The 13,711-nt window shown below is 36.7% G+C and overlaps 1 protein-coding gene across 6 annotated transcripts in view; it reads right to left on the bottom strand.

Moving 5' to 3' along the window:
* Positions 1 to 13,711, bottom strand: part of Pcdh9 (protocadherin 9) — an 846,200-nt gene that overhangs the window by 207,982 nt on the left and 624,507 nt on the right. The window lies entirely within an intron of this gene.

The raw sequence follows: 13,711 nt of genomic DNA, 5'->3' as shown, positions 1-13,711 counted from the left end.
TTCTGTATTATTTTTCTTTTAAAAAGTGGTAATCTTTCTCTTTGAATTCAACATTTTGTGTATGTGACATAAATTGTTCATACTACATCGAAATTCAAGCAATGGCTTTTTTCTTCCCTGCATTTATTTATCCCACCCATTTTATTTTATAGTGATCATAGGATGCTAATGGAACCCCATAAGTTGTGAGTCTTATTAAACTTTGGATTTTAAAATTAAATAACATATCTGCTGGTGAGATTCATAACTTTAGTAGTTTCCAAGGATCATTTTGCTCTTCTATTTTTGATGATGTTTAGTGGCCTAAAATATAAACAATTGAAAGTGAATCAATTTTAATTCAATCAGGAACTAGTAAGTGTGGGAAAAATGTGAGGGGGGAAAAGAGGAATTAGCAGAGTCAGGAAAGAAGTAAGCTGACCATGACAGACTAACTAAAGATTTTTTATGCATGTATGAAATTGTCAAGCAACAAAATTTATTAATACAGAATGAAGGATTTTGAGTGTTCTCATCACCATGAAAATGAGGGTATTCAAAATAATTGAGTCACCTAAATATGCTGAGTTGATGACCACATCATATAAAACATGTACCAAATATCCCATTATCTTCCATAATAATGTACACCCATTATGTGCTAAGAAAAAGATTTTTTAGTGTGAAATAAAAAGTTATTTACTAAAGAAAAATTATTAAGCATGAGAACAAAACTTCTGTTTCTGAATACATAATAATAAATAAAATTAAAATGCCTGGATTTTTAGTTATTAAATATATGATGATTCCTTAAAAGACAAGAAACATGACACTATTATAGAAGAAAACAAGGTCACATAAATAAAAATTAGTAGAGTTTTTTAAGAAGTAATGATGTAGGGAGAAATACTTTTTATGTTCACACATAGTTTCAATATCCCTAAGAAAACCAGGACTAGAAATAAAAAACAAACTGGCTGGTGAAGTAAAACTATGGTTCCTATTGACTAGCTAAATAATTTCTGGAAAAAAAACTAGTTCTGTTGAGGCTTGATATGTTTCCAAGTATGTGGTCGATTTTTGAGAAGGTTCCATGTGGCACTGAGAAGAAGGTATATTCTTTTTTATTTGGATGGAATATTCTTTAGATGTCTGTTAATCCCAATTGGTTAATAACTCCTATTAGTCCCTTTGCTTCTTTATTAAGTTTCTGTCTGATAGTCCTGTCTAGTGATGAGAGTGGGGTGTTGAAGTCTCCCACTCCAAGTGTGTGAGGTTTTGTATGTGACTTGAGTTTTAGTAATGTTTCTTTTACAAATGTGGATGCCTTTGTATTTGGGACATAGATGTTCAGAATTGAAACTTTTCCTTGGTAGATTTCTCCTGTGATGATTATGAAAAGACCTCCTTCATCTCTTTTGATCAAAGTTATTTCAAAATCTAGTTTGTTAGATATTAGGATTGCTACCCACACTTGTTTCTTAGGTCCATTTGATTGGAAAATAATTTCTGAACCCTTAATTCTTAAGTCTGTCTTTGAGGCTGAGGTATGTTTCTTGTATGCAGCAGAAGGATGTGTTCTGTCTTCGAATCCATTCTGTTAGCCTGTGTCTTTTTTGGGCGAGTTAAAACCATTAATATTGAGGGATATTAATACTTGGCAATATATCAAACCTCAACAGATACAAAAATATTGGAATAACTCCATGCATCTTCTCAGACCTCATGCGTTAAAATTAGAATTCAACAACAACACAAATTGCAGAAACCCTAAAAACTCATGGAAACTGAATAATATGCAATTGCACCATTCCTGGGTCAAAGAAGAGATAAAAAAGAAATTAAAGACTTCCTACAATTCAATGAGAATGAAAACACAACATACACAAACTTATGGGACACTTTGAAAGCAGTGCTATGAGGGAAGTTCGTAGAACTAAGTGCTCACATGAATAAATTGGAGAATTAACAGCACAACTGAAAGCTCTAGAACACAATGAAGCAAACACACCCAGGAGGAGTAGATGCCAGGAAATAATCAAACTAAGGACTGAAATCAATAAAGTAGCAACTAGGAAAAAATACAAAGAATCAATGATACAAAGAGTTGGTTCTTAGAGAAAATCAACACGATAGACAACCTTTATCCAAACTTATGAAACAGCAGAGTGTGAACATATAAATTAACAAAATCAGAAATGAAAATGAGCACATAATAATGGACACTGAGAAAATACAGAGAATCATTAGGTCATACTTTGAAAACCTGTATCCCACAAAATTGAAAAATTCAAAGGAAATGGACAATTTTCTGAATAGCTATAACTTGCCAAAATTAAATCAAGAACAGATAAGCAATTTAAATAGATCTATAACCCATATGGAAATAGATGTAATCATCAAAAATCTCCCAACAAAATAACAGCATTTTCAACAAATGGTGCTTGCATAACTGGATAATGGATCCATACCATACAGTAAACTTAAGTACAAATGCATCAAGACCTCAAAATAATTCCAGCCACACTGAACCTCTTAGAAGAAAAAGTGGGTGGTGCCCTTGAATGAATTGGTACAGGAGACAGCTTCCTGAACAAAAAACCAGTAGCACAGACACTGATGTCAACAATTAATACATGGAACCTCCTGAAACTGAGAAGCGTCTGTAAGGCAGAGGACACAGTCGACAAAAAGGCAGCCCACAGAATGGGAAAATATATTCATTAACCCCACATCTGACAGAGGGTTGATCTCCAAAATTTACATAGAACTCAAGAAGCAAGTTCCCAAAACACTAAAGGATCCAATTAAAACGTGGGCTACAGAACTAAATAGAGAAGTCTCAATAGAGGATCCTGAAATGGCTGAGAGGCACTTAAGAAAGTGCTCAATATCCCTAGCATCAGGGAAATGCAAATTAAAACAACTCTGAAATACCACCTTACTCCTGTCAGATTGGGTAAAATAAAAAACACCAATGACAGTTTGTGCTGGAGAGGATGTGAAGAAAGGGGAACACTCCTCCACTACTGGTGGGAGTGCCAACTTGTGCAGCCAATTAGGAGATAAGTATGGAGATTCCTCAGGAAAATGGGAATCAGTATAACACAAGACCCAGCAATTCCACTCTTAGGCATATACCCAAAGGATGCACATTCATACAACATGGACATCTGTTCCACTATGTTCATAGCAGCATTATTTATAATACGAAGAACCTGGAAGCAAACTAGATGCCCCTCAACTGAAGAGTAGATAGAGAAAATGTGGTATGTACACAAAGGACTACAATTCAGAGGAAAAAACAATGGAATCTTGAAATTTGCAGGTAAATGGATGGTACTAGAAGAAACTATCCTGAGTTAACCCAGTCACAAAAAGACAAAAATTGTATATGCTCACTCATATATGGATTGTAGACATGCATCATGGGAATGCTAGCCTACAATCCCACTGCCAGAGAGTCTCGGGTACAGAACCTTCAACCAATGACTGATAGAAGTAGAGGCAGACAACCACAGCTAAACACTGAGCTGAACTCAAGGAATCCATTGACAGAGACTGAGGACTGATGAGCATAGCGGTCAAGGCTGGGCTTGTTTAACCAACAGAAACAGATGACCTGAAAAAGGGGGAGCTCTTGATCCCCAGAGTGATGGCTGGGAATCCAGCATGGGACTGATCCAGACTCCCTGAATGTGGGTGTCAGTGCAATGACCTAGGCAATCTATGGGGCTTTGGGTAATAGATCAGTATTTATCCCTGAAACACAAATGGTCTTTGGGTACCCATCTCACAATGAGGGATGCTGTCTCAATATGAACACTTGGGGGAGGGCCTGGGCTCTCCCAGGAATGAAATGATAGACTCTAGAGATCCCTCATGGATGGCCTCACTCTCTCTGGGGAATAGAGTGGGCATTGGCTGGGGTGCTGGGGTTGCTGCAGCTGGGAGTGGGCATGGAGGGAGGGGAGAGGGAACTGGGACTGACATGGGAAGCAAGCTTGTTTATCATTTAAATATATAATAAAAATGTTTAAAAATCAGTTCTTAAAACAACAACAGCAAAAACTACTTTTGTACTCTGCTATTGGGCAGTGGAGACTCTCAGCAGGTCCCTTCACAGGAGAAACTTCCATTACTGACATGGCATTCCTCCTCAGCATCCAAGGTCACCCAAATATCCTCTCCTCAGTTGCCAGACCCACAGAAAGAAACTACTCCTTGAGGAAGCTCCCAATGATAGTGTAAATGTATAAACTTTGTCAGAGTTCTGGCATCTTGTTAATGTGCTTTCCCAGGAATTAGAGCGTAACTTTCAGCTGTAATATCAGATACCAGACTGGAAATAAATATGAGCACTTGGTCAAAAGGGAACATTTTAAAATCCCATGCTGGAGATACTGTCTGCATTTGTACATGAAATATTAGTAACTCTACATCAGAGCAACCAACCCATGAACAAAGCAAATCCATTTAGAAAGGAGTTACTGTATCCTCACAATTGCTGACAAGAAGCTCCTAAAGGAAGAAGTGGGGTATTATGAGGAAGGCCTCAATTTGATTACTGATACTCAGTTTATTAGAATAACAACAACGTTATTGACAATTAAAAACTTTATTTTTTTGAACTTTTCACTCTAGTTAAGTTTGTAAGACAAGTTTAAATATATACATATATATATACATATATTGTTTCTAATTACTGTTAGTTTCCAAAGTAGTGTCAAGTTCGTTTAGAAAGCCTCTGTCCTAGTTTGAATGGCACCCTTCATGCTCTTCAGTAGTTGTCTTAAGGGGATTAACTGCTTCCACATTTAAACAGAAGATCTTCTTTAATCTCCACTAACTGCTGCTGACCTATCTCTGCCATTTCTTCCTGGGCATATAATAAATCAAGTGCATTTTACATGAAAAATGAAGTAATTACCCAGTGAATCTGATGGCTAATTGCATACAAAGGCCTCTGGGAAATATAGGACAAATCAGTGTCAAATTTCAAAAGAGGGGAGAAGGTTGAAGTTAATAACACTCAGACAGTGACAGGTTGCAAAGGACTTGAATGCCCTCTTTCTTCAGTCTCAAACTGATTCCCCACTGAAGGGAATTGGAAATTTCTAGGCATATACCCTATCTTTCTGTTAATAATAGTGTTGACGGGCAAGGAAATAGAGCCCTCTGCAGTAAAGTTAACTATTTGAAGGAAATGTGGGACTGCATTTTTATCACAATACTTGTGAAGTTTGGTAAACAAAGAGGTTGGGTCTCCGAATCATTAAACTGATCTTTGCATCTAAAACTACTTGTATTGTTTTTTTGTCATATATAAGCCAATTGTCCCTAGACTGCTGAATAAGATCATAATAGCACCGACTAACATGCATCATATATCTTACAATTTGAAGATGCTAATGTTATTTTTCTATTAATAAGACTGCTTAATAGATCAAAAAGTATCAGCCTTTCCTTCCTTATATGTTATACAGAACACAAAATGTAAACTTGACAAAACAAAACAAAAAAGCCCACAATAAAAAAAACACAGTTTCAGCTGTGGGTATCTGTCTATGCTTCTATCAGTCCCTGGATGAAGGTTCTAGGATGGCATATAGGGTAGTCATCAACCCTACCATCAAGGCAGGGCTATTAATGTAGTCTCTCCACTATTGCTTAGTTTGCCAGTTGGTGTTATCCTTGTAGACCTCAAGCCTATAATGACTTAATGTATTAAACACTGAACTGAACTCCTGGAACCTAGTGACAGAGATGGAGGAGTGATGATCAAAGGAGTCAAGACCATGATGGTGAAACCCACAAAGACAGCTGACCGGATGAGGGGGAGCTCTTGAATCCCAGACTGATGGTTGAGAGGCCAACAGGGGACTGATCCAGACTCTATGAATGTAGTGCCAATGAGGAGGCCACAGAAATCACTGGGGCCTTGGGTAGTAGATCAGTGTTTACCATGATGTATAAATGATCTTCGGGAGCCCATGCCAAATAGAGGGATGCTTTCTCAGCCTGGACACATGAGGAAGGGCCTAGGTCTTGTCCTGGATGAAATGACAGACTTTGGAGATTCCCCCAAGGAGGGACTCACCCTTCCTGGGGAATGATGTGGGGATTGGATGGGGAGCTGGGAGGGCTGGTGGAGAGACAAGGGAGGAGGGGTGGGAGAGGGAGCTGGGATTGACATGTGAAGCAAGCATGTTTCTAATTTAAATAAAAACATATTGAGGGAAAAACACAGTTGCAGGACAATGAAGTGAAGGTATAAGATTCCTCACACAGACCAGCACAACATCGGCACAAGGGAGTGCTGAACACTAGAAGAAAGTCTTAACACCACTTTCTGAAGAAAATAATGGTTTAATTTGCTTGCATCTTTTAAGCCTCATTTCCTGGATCTTAGTGATCCAACACTGATGATAAACAGCAGGTATTAATACCCACTTATTACTCAGGACACAAGGTAATAAATACATCTCTCTGCTTCCTTCATATTAACTGCTACAGTAAGATAATATGAACCACTCTGCAGATTTATCAATCAAAAACTCCCAATATTTTCAAAGTAAGCAACAACGTTTAAGCTTTTAGAGTGTCTTTCATTGTATTTTGTTATAACCTGGGTTTCCATAGTCTATTTTGTCTGGAATAGTGTTAGTCTTGTCAGAACAAAAGACATGGTTGTGGCATGGATTCCCCAGGATAGCTATTTAAGATGTCTTAATTGCAGATAGTTCATGTTTTATCTTGCAAGCACTTCAAATTACGGGACTCATAAGCTTACTGAGGAATACCTTCCTTTTCCCTTAAGGTCATTCTTTAGTATTAAAATAAGTACATCAAATATATATAAATACATATATATGCATATGTATGCATATGTGTGGGTGTGTGTTGAGTAAATTACTTCCATAGTTGTATCTCTATTTTTTCAGATTCCACTTTCAAGCTCTGAGAAATATACAAATGTGTGTATGTGCCTGTAATGTGTTTGAGCATGTGCTTCTGTGGATACTTTTTTATATTTGAAATACTATATACAGTTGAAAGCAAGGGGGCTGGAGAGACAACGTAGTATCTAAGGGCACACATGGCTCTTGTATAGGTCCCAAGTTCAGTTCCAAGGATCACATCAGGAGGATAACAGCAACCTATAACTAACACTTCCTGAGGATCCTCTGGTCCATGAGTACCAACACGCATAAATGTACACCCATACATGAACACACATTCACCGATACACAAATAATGTATTAAATATAAAATAAGTTTTAGTCGGAGAAAAATCTCTTGTCTTTTGATCTTGTAAAAAGAATTGCTATTTAGGAAAACTCTTCCATGTATGTTAAAATTGTCAATTCTCTAGCCCTTCCTGATCCAGTGACAGAGAACACATGATTGATGTCAACCACACAGCTTTTGGTCTCTTTTCGACAGTATAAGTTAGCTCTGAGGAAAAACATATTTTACAGTAAAGAGAATGCAATGCATGTATTAAAAATACAGGGCTTTCCTTTGTGAGGAATACTGCCACCTAAAATATGTCACTCAGCTCTTCTTAAAGGATTTTCTGATTTTTTTTTTGTGAAAGTTACTGATTTTTATACCGACTTTTATGGTAGTTTCTATGGCCAGCCCCTGGTGTTCTATATTAGGGAAAAATTTTCTTTGTCTTGCTGTTTGCTTAAAATTCTTCTGCTGTGTTTGCTTGCATGCTTATTGTGTTCCTATACTAGAGTGCTTTAAACAAAAGGGCTTTAAAAATAGTTCCTCAAGATTAAAAGTTGTTTAACAAAGGTGGCTAGAAATAAGTAACCCCTGTTTTCTTTTCTCTTGTCTTTGATCCTCTTTTGTCCTTTGTTCTTTGGAACAGTGGTTCTGTCTGACTGAGGCTGTGATAACACCAATGGTTTAAAAGGAAAAGACAAATGGGAACCTACAGATAATAAGTAGCTCGGCTTTTTAATTTCTTGTCAGGCCAAGCCGCCACATCATTTTATTGCTATCAAGTACAAGAAAACAACAGTTTTTATCCCTACTTAATCTCACTGGATTGCCACGGTAGGCTCATTAAAGGTTATATATGGAAAGCTGATTAGAATCATTGTTCTCAGTCTGGCAGCCGAGAAAACTATTATCCACATCAAGGCATAATGTGAAGATATGAGGCCATAACGGTAGGAAAGCATCAGAAAGCATTCTTCACATAGGGTCCACATGACTTTCATTCACTTGAGATTCTTCACTATTAAAACTATATAAGCTATTACATAAACAAAAGAATTCAAAAGAGCATATAGATCTCCATGAGTCTTCTGAAAAACATCAGAGCTGCTTTAAATCCTTGTGTTAGTGTTTCAGTCTCTTAAGCACATCAGTGTCAGCATCATCCAAACCTGATACAGTTTTTAAAGAAACCACTTATGTATTTAACTGTTGTTACTTTTATTTACTTACTCACGGTCTGTGTGGAGGTGCTTGCACCAAGGTAAGTGTGTGGTTGTCAGCAGGTCACTTGACAAGGTGGATTCTGTATATTCACCATATGAATTCTGGGGATCGAATTTAGGTCATTGAACTTGACCGCAAGCATTACCTGCTGAGCCATCTCATATGAGGCCACCTTTCCTCCTTTTAAATGTCATATACTTGTCATTCATTTTTCCACCCCTTCTCTCTAAGATGTATTATTCATGTCTATATTATATGCTGAAAGTCCTTAAACACATTCTACTATCTCTAATAAATTCTAAGAAGTCAATCATGTGGCTCGATAGATAACTCTGTAGTGAGGAGCCCTAGCTGTTCTCTCCAATTGACCTAAGTTTTATTCACAGTGCCTACATGATGGCTCACAGTTGACTGTGACTAAGGTTTCAATATATTTGAAGCCATGTTCTGGTCTCCACCAATAAAAGGCATTCCCATGTGAAAGACATATATGCAGGCAAAACACCCATATACATATAAAATTAAAATTACATTAATAGTAAAATTTGAAAATTATTAAGTTAGTATATTATTTGTCCAAGACACAATTTAAAATATACACAACAGAATCATTGTAGTTGAATACTTAACTAATTCTAAATTATGTGGACAGAACAGAAAGAACATATGTGATTAAAATTTCTTGATAATGATGTAAAATGTTAAGTTTGAAAACACATTAAATATTTGACTCAGCCTGTGAGACATGTTGGTGGAACAGAGGAACAAAAGTTGTAGGATTAATAAAGTATTTGACAGTGATTAAGATCCACTTTGCGAGATGAAACCCAAGCCAAGAATCTGGGACTAGATGGCCCATGGGCTTAGTGGAAACATAAATACTACTGTTCTGCTAAAGAAACATAGCAATACAATTACTCAAATGGAGTTCTGCTATACCCATAAATCAGCATCTTTCCCACTCACCATCAGATTGCTGTTTTCCTGCATTACATGGTAACTAACACAATACAGAGCCCCACAAGTGAACAGTGTGTGCAATGCGAGAATTTGGAGTGGAGCACTAAGTCATAAATTCATTTCAAGTGCTCAGGTAAAAGAGAAGATGGATAGATAGTAAGAGCCAGGGGTGATGGATAACTTGAGGAGACAGTGTCTTGTGGACACTATGAACTCCAGATAACTGTGGCAGCCAGCATAGCACCTATCCCGGTTGAAAACGAATGAGGTCCCTGGAACTGAGAGAGGTAAGTTGAAATAGGCCCTCATTCCAACTTGCAATTGATATATATCCACTCACAAAAGAAATATTATTTTTCTCCCACCAAGTCTCACAGGGAACATTAACCGTACTTCATCAAGGACCCATGCCAAGGAGGAGTTAGCCAACACAAAAAAATGCAAAGGTACTATTTTAGAATTTTATCTCAGTTTACCTTGTTTGACTATTTTTTGTTATAAGTATTTCTTTGACTATATTCATGGTCTTTTGTTTGTTTTTCTTTAAAGATACAGGAAAGGTGTGGAGTTGCATGGGTGGTAGGTGTGGGGATTCTGGGAAGGGATGGGTGAAGGAAAAGTCAAGGTCAGAACATATGTATGGAAATTTTTCAATAAAATTGTAATTGTTTATTTTGACATAAAAATCTTTCTTTGCTTTTTTTCTATTCTTTCTAATTAGTACTTAACATTAATAGAGTCTTTTTCTTCTTCATCCATCCAGGAGCCTTCATCCTGTGACTGATGGAAGCAGAGGCAAACACCCACAGTTAGACACTGAACTGAACCCAAGGAACCCAGTGACAGAGAGAGAGGAGCGATGAGCAAATTGGCAAAGAATGGGCTGGCAAAACCAGCAGAGACAGCTGATCTGAACAGGAGAGAGCTCTTGGACCCCAGACTGACAGCTGGGAGGCCAGAATGGGACTGATCCGGACCCCTCGAATGTGAGTGTCATTGAGGAGGCCTGGGCAACCTATGGGGCCCTGAGCAGTGGATCAGTGTTTATCCCTGGAATACAAACAGACATCTTGTGTCCATAGCACAAAGAGGGATGCTCTCTCAGCCTGGACTCTTAGGGGAGTGCCTGGACCCTACCCTGAGTGAAATGGCAGATTCTAGATATCCCCTATGTGGAAGGAATTGGCAATAAGGTGGGAGTCCGGTGGGGGATGATGGGTGCGGGAGGAGGGGAGGGAGAGGGAACTAGGATTGACATGTGAAAGAAGCTATTTAAAATTAAAATTAAAAATTAAAAAATCCCACTCCAAAAAAAATAAAGTTCAGAGTTTCATGTTACCAAGACAATTTTAAGAGGTGAAACGCTTAGAGAAATACATCATAGAATTATTACAATTAAAAGTACATCTGCACTTGTATATCTAGTCCTTGACACTATTTTATGAAACACAAAATTTCCCTTTAATTATTTTTGGATTGCTTAATGCATAGATACAAACAATCATGTTATTTCAGTGCTTGAGTTACATTCTAGTGTTCCTAAATATATGATAACACGAAATCCACTATCAATATGGCACAAGTCAATCACTGCCAGCTTTTTCTCACCTTTCTTGATTAGTCAGCACTTATTTGTCAGTCAATAAGGTCTGTTATTCACAGTGAATATTTTACCCTGTGGTGTTATGATAATCTTGGTAAATGAAAGGTCTCAATTGGAATAAATACTACATCTCTCTGAAGTACTTCTGAACATTTAGGGAGTGTGTATTTTATATAATATGTACATAGTGGGAATTTTATATTATAAGTATGTATGTTAAAAATAAGTAACCAAGATAACATTAATTATGTTTCATATAAAACAAAATGGAAGAGATGACATTCATTCAGAAAACCAAAAAGAATGAGAGGAGTTTATATGCAAACCTCTACATGAAGAACATTCCAGTCAGAATTTATTTGGTACTTGTAAAGAATTTTTAAAAGCCGAGGACACATTTGCAAAGGAAATAACAATGGTGTAGGATGAGATGAGGTCAAAGAGAGATCTAGGGGCCAAATTAAGTAAAGTCTTCCAATCTTCAAAGAAGTCTTTGTATTTATTCTGTAAAGATTAACACAGCAGTCATTCAAACAGTTGTTTTAATTTAAAAAAAGTCTTTTATCCTATGTACATTTGCTCATTATATGACCTAGCCACTGAATAGGAAGACTTCCAGCTTCATTCAGTAGAATAATGACTAAGCACTACAAGGCCTCCAAAACACCTCATTGTGAGCTGCTCCTAAACAAGGGCTGCCTTGCTCTTTTCTCTTATCTTCAAAAGCTATTTGATAGGGATGTAAGAAATCCAAAAATAGAATATACAAATAAATGAAGGTCATTTGTTTCTTTACACTTTTCATTGTACCTGAGTTGTCTACTTCAGAGATAAAAACACTCTTGAAAGTCTTTCATGCTAATGATGTTCAGACAATGAAAATATTTCACTTACATTTTCACTAATTAGTGCTTTGTGCTGTTGATTTCTGCATATTATTCATAATGACAGATAGAAGGGTGATAGATTAACAATTAAAATATGTATATGGGAAGCAATTAGACCTGATGAAACTGCAAAAAGAATTTGTCATCTGGAGGTAATGATTTAATGCTTTCAATGCCTTTTTAAATACAAATATTCAAGAAATGTTGCCAAGAGTTTGAGGAAACTTTTTTTCAAACAGAGTGAATTATATTTCCCAAGCCTTCAGTAGTTCCATTTCATTGTGTATATTTAATAAAGATCTCCAGAGAAACAGCTGATAGGTATATACTCTATGGGAGATCATAGGACCAAAGTCTGCAAAATAGGCAATAGGTAGTTATTCTTTGAGGGTTTCCAGGAGAAATGCCACAAACTACTTCAATGGGAATGACAGAAAGAATTTGCTCTATATTGGATTAAAGAATAATCAAGGTCTTAATTTCTTTTTTATTTTTTATTACTTTAATTTTAAATAGCTTGCTAAGAGACGGCTCAACCATTAAAGGTCTTAATTTCTTTTTACACACTGAGGTAATCAAGGTCTTTTTAAATATATACTTTTGTGTTTCATTTCTCACTTAGAAATGAAACACATCTTACCATACTTCCTCAATCCATTCTTTCCATTCCCTCCCGTGACATATCCTCTCCCCCCCCAAATGTATCCCTCCTGTGTCCCTTCAGAAAAAATGAGCAGGACTTTCAGGGAAATCAACCAAACACAGCATGGCAAGATGCAATATGACTAGGAATAAACCTTCATAGCAAGGCTGGACAACCTAGTAGAAGGAAAAGTGTCACAAGTTCAGGCAAACGTGTTAGAGATACATCCTACAACCACTGTTAGGAATTCCAGAAGGACATGAAGCCACACAATCACAACTTATATACAGTAGACGTATGTCTGTTTATGTTTGTTATTTAAGTCTCTGGGAGCCCCTATGAGCCTTGCTTATTTTATTCTGTAGCCTGTGACCCTGACCCTTCTGGCTTCTCCAATTCTTTCTACTATCCTGTGGAGATCTCTGGCTCTGCCTAATGTTTGGCTGTTGGTCCCAGCATCTACTCCCATTAGCTACTGGATGGTGTGTTTCTGTTGACTACTGGGGTAAGCACTGATCTACAAGTATAATAGAATATCATTAAAATCATTTCATTGGCTTTTTTCTTCCACTCATGTTTTAGTATTATCCTGGGTTTCTGAGCTATCCGGTCTCAGATTACTGGTTATCCTTGTCATTACATACATGACATTAATTTCTCCTATGTTAGAATTGTGGAAGTTCGTAAGTTTACATCAAGACCATGAACTAATTGGAAAGATGTACTACTTCATTCTATATATATCTATTTTCACAGAAATTTCAACCCAAATAAAGGGGAGGGAAGTGCTTCATAGATATGCGTAAATATTTGGTTAAGTGTCTGTAAATTACAGCCTAATAAAGTTTGCACACATTAACTTCAGAGTTTTGAAGCTGTTTGAGTTGTTTGGAATGAAAAAAAATACACTTATAAGGAGTATGAGAGATCTGTCAACATTTTCAGTATGACATGATTTTTATTATAGTGTCTTATGAGCCTAGGACTATTGCATAAAATAGAAAAATTTTCAAATAAACTGTTTTTACAGATTTATACATAAGTAGCATTTTAATAATAATAATAATAATAATAAATGTGTTTACAATGTCCAGTGCACTCATTGTAAAGTTTTAAAATTAAAGACCTCTTTTCATCCAGATTCCTCAGAGTTGACATCATAAGCTAATGTATTTTGAT

The sequence above is a fragment of the Mesocricetus auratus genome, unplaced genomic scaffold (assembly GCF_017639785.1).
Source record: "Mesocricetus auratus isolate SY011 unplaced genomic scaffold, BCM_Maur_2.0 Super-Scaffold_2245, whole genome shotgun sequence".
NCBI lineage: Eukaryota > Metazoa > Chordata > Mammalia > Rodentia > Cricetidae > Mesocricetus > Mesocricetus auratus.
The sequence above is the reverse complement of the archived record's forward strand: the minus strand, read 5'-3'. Positions and strand labels throughout refer to the sequence as shown.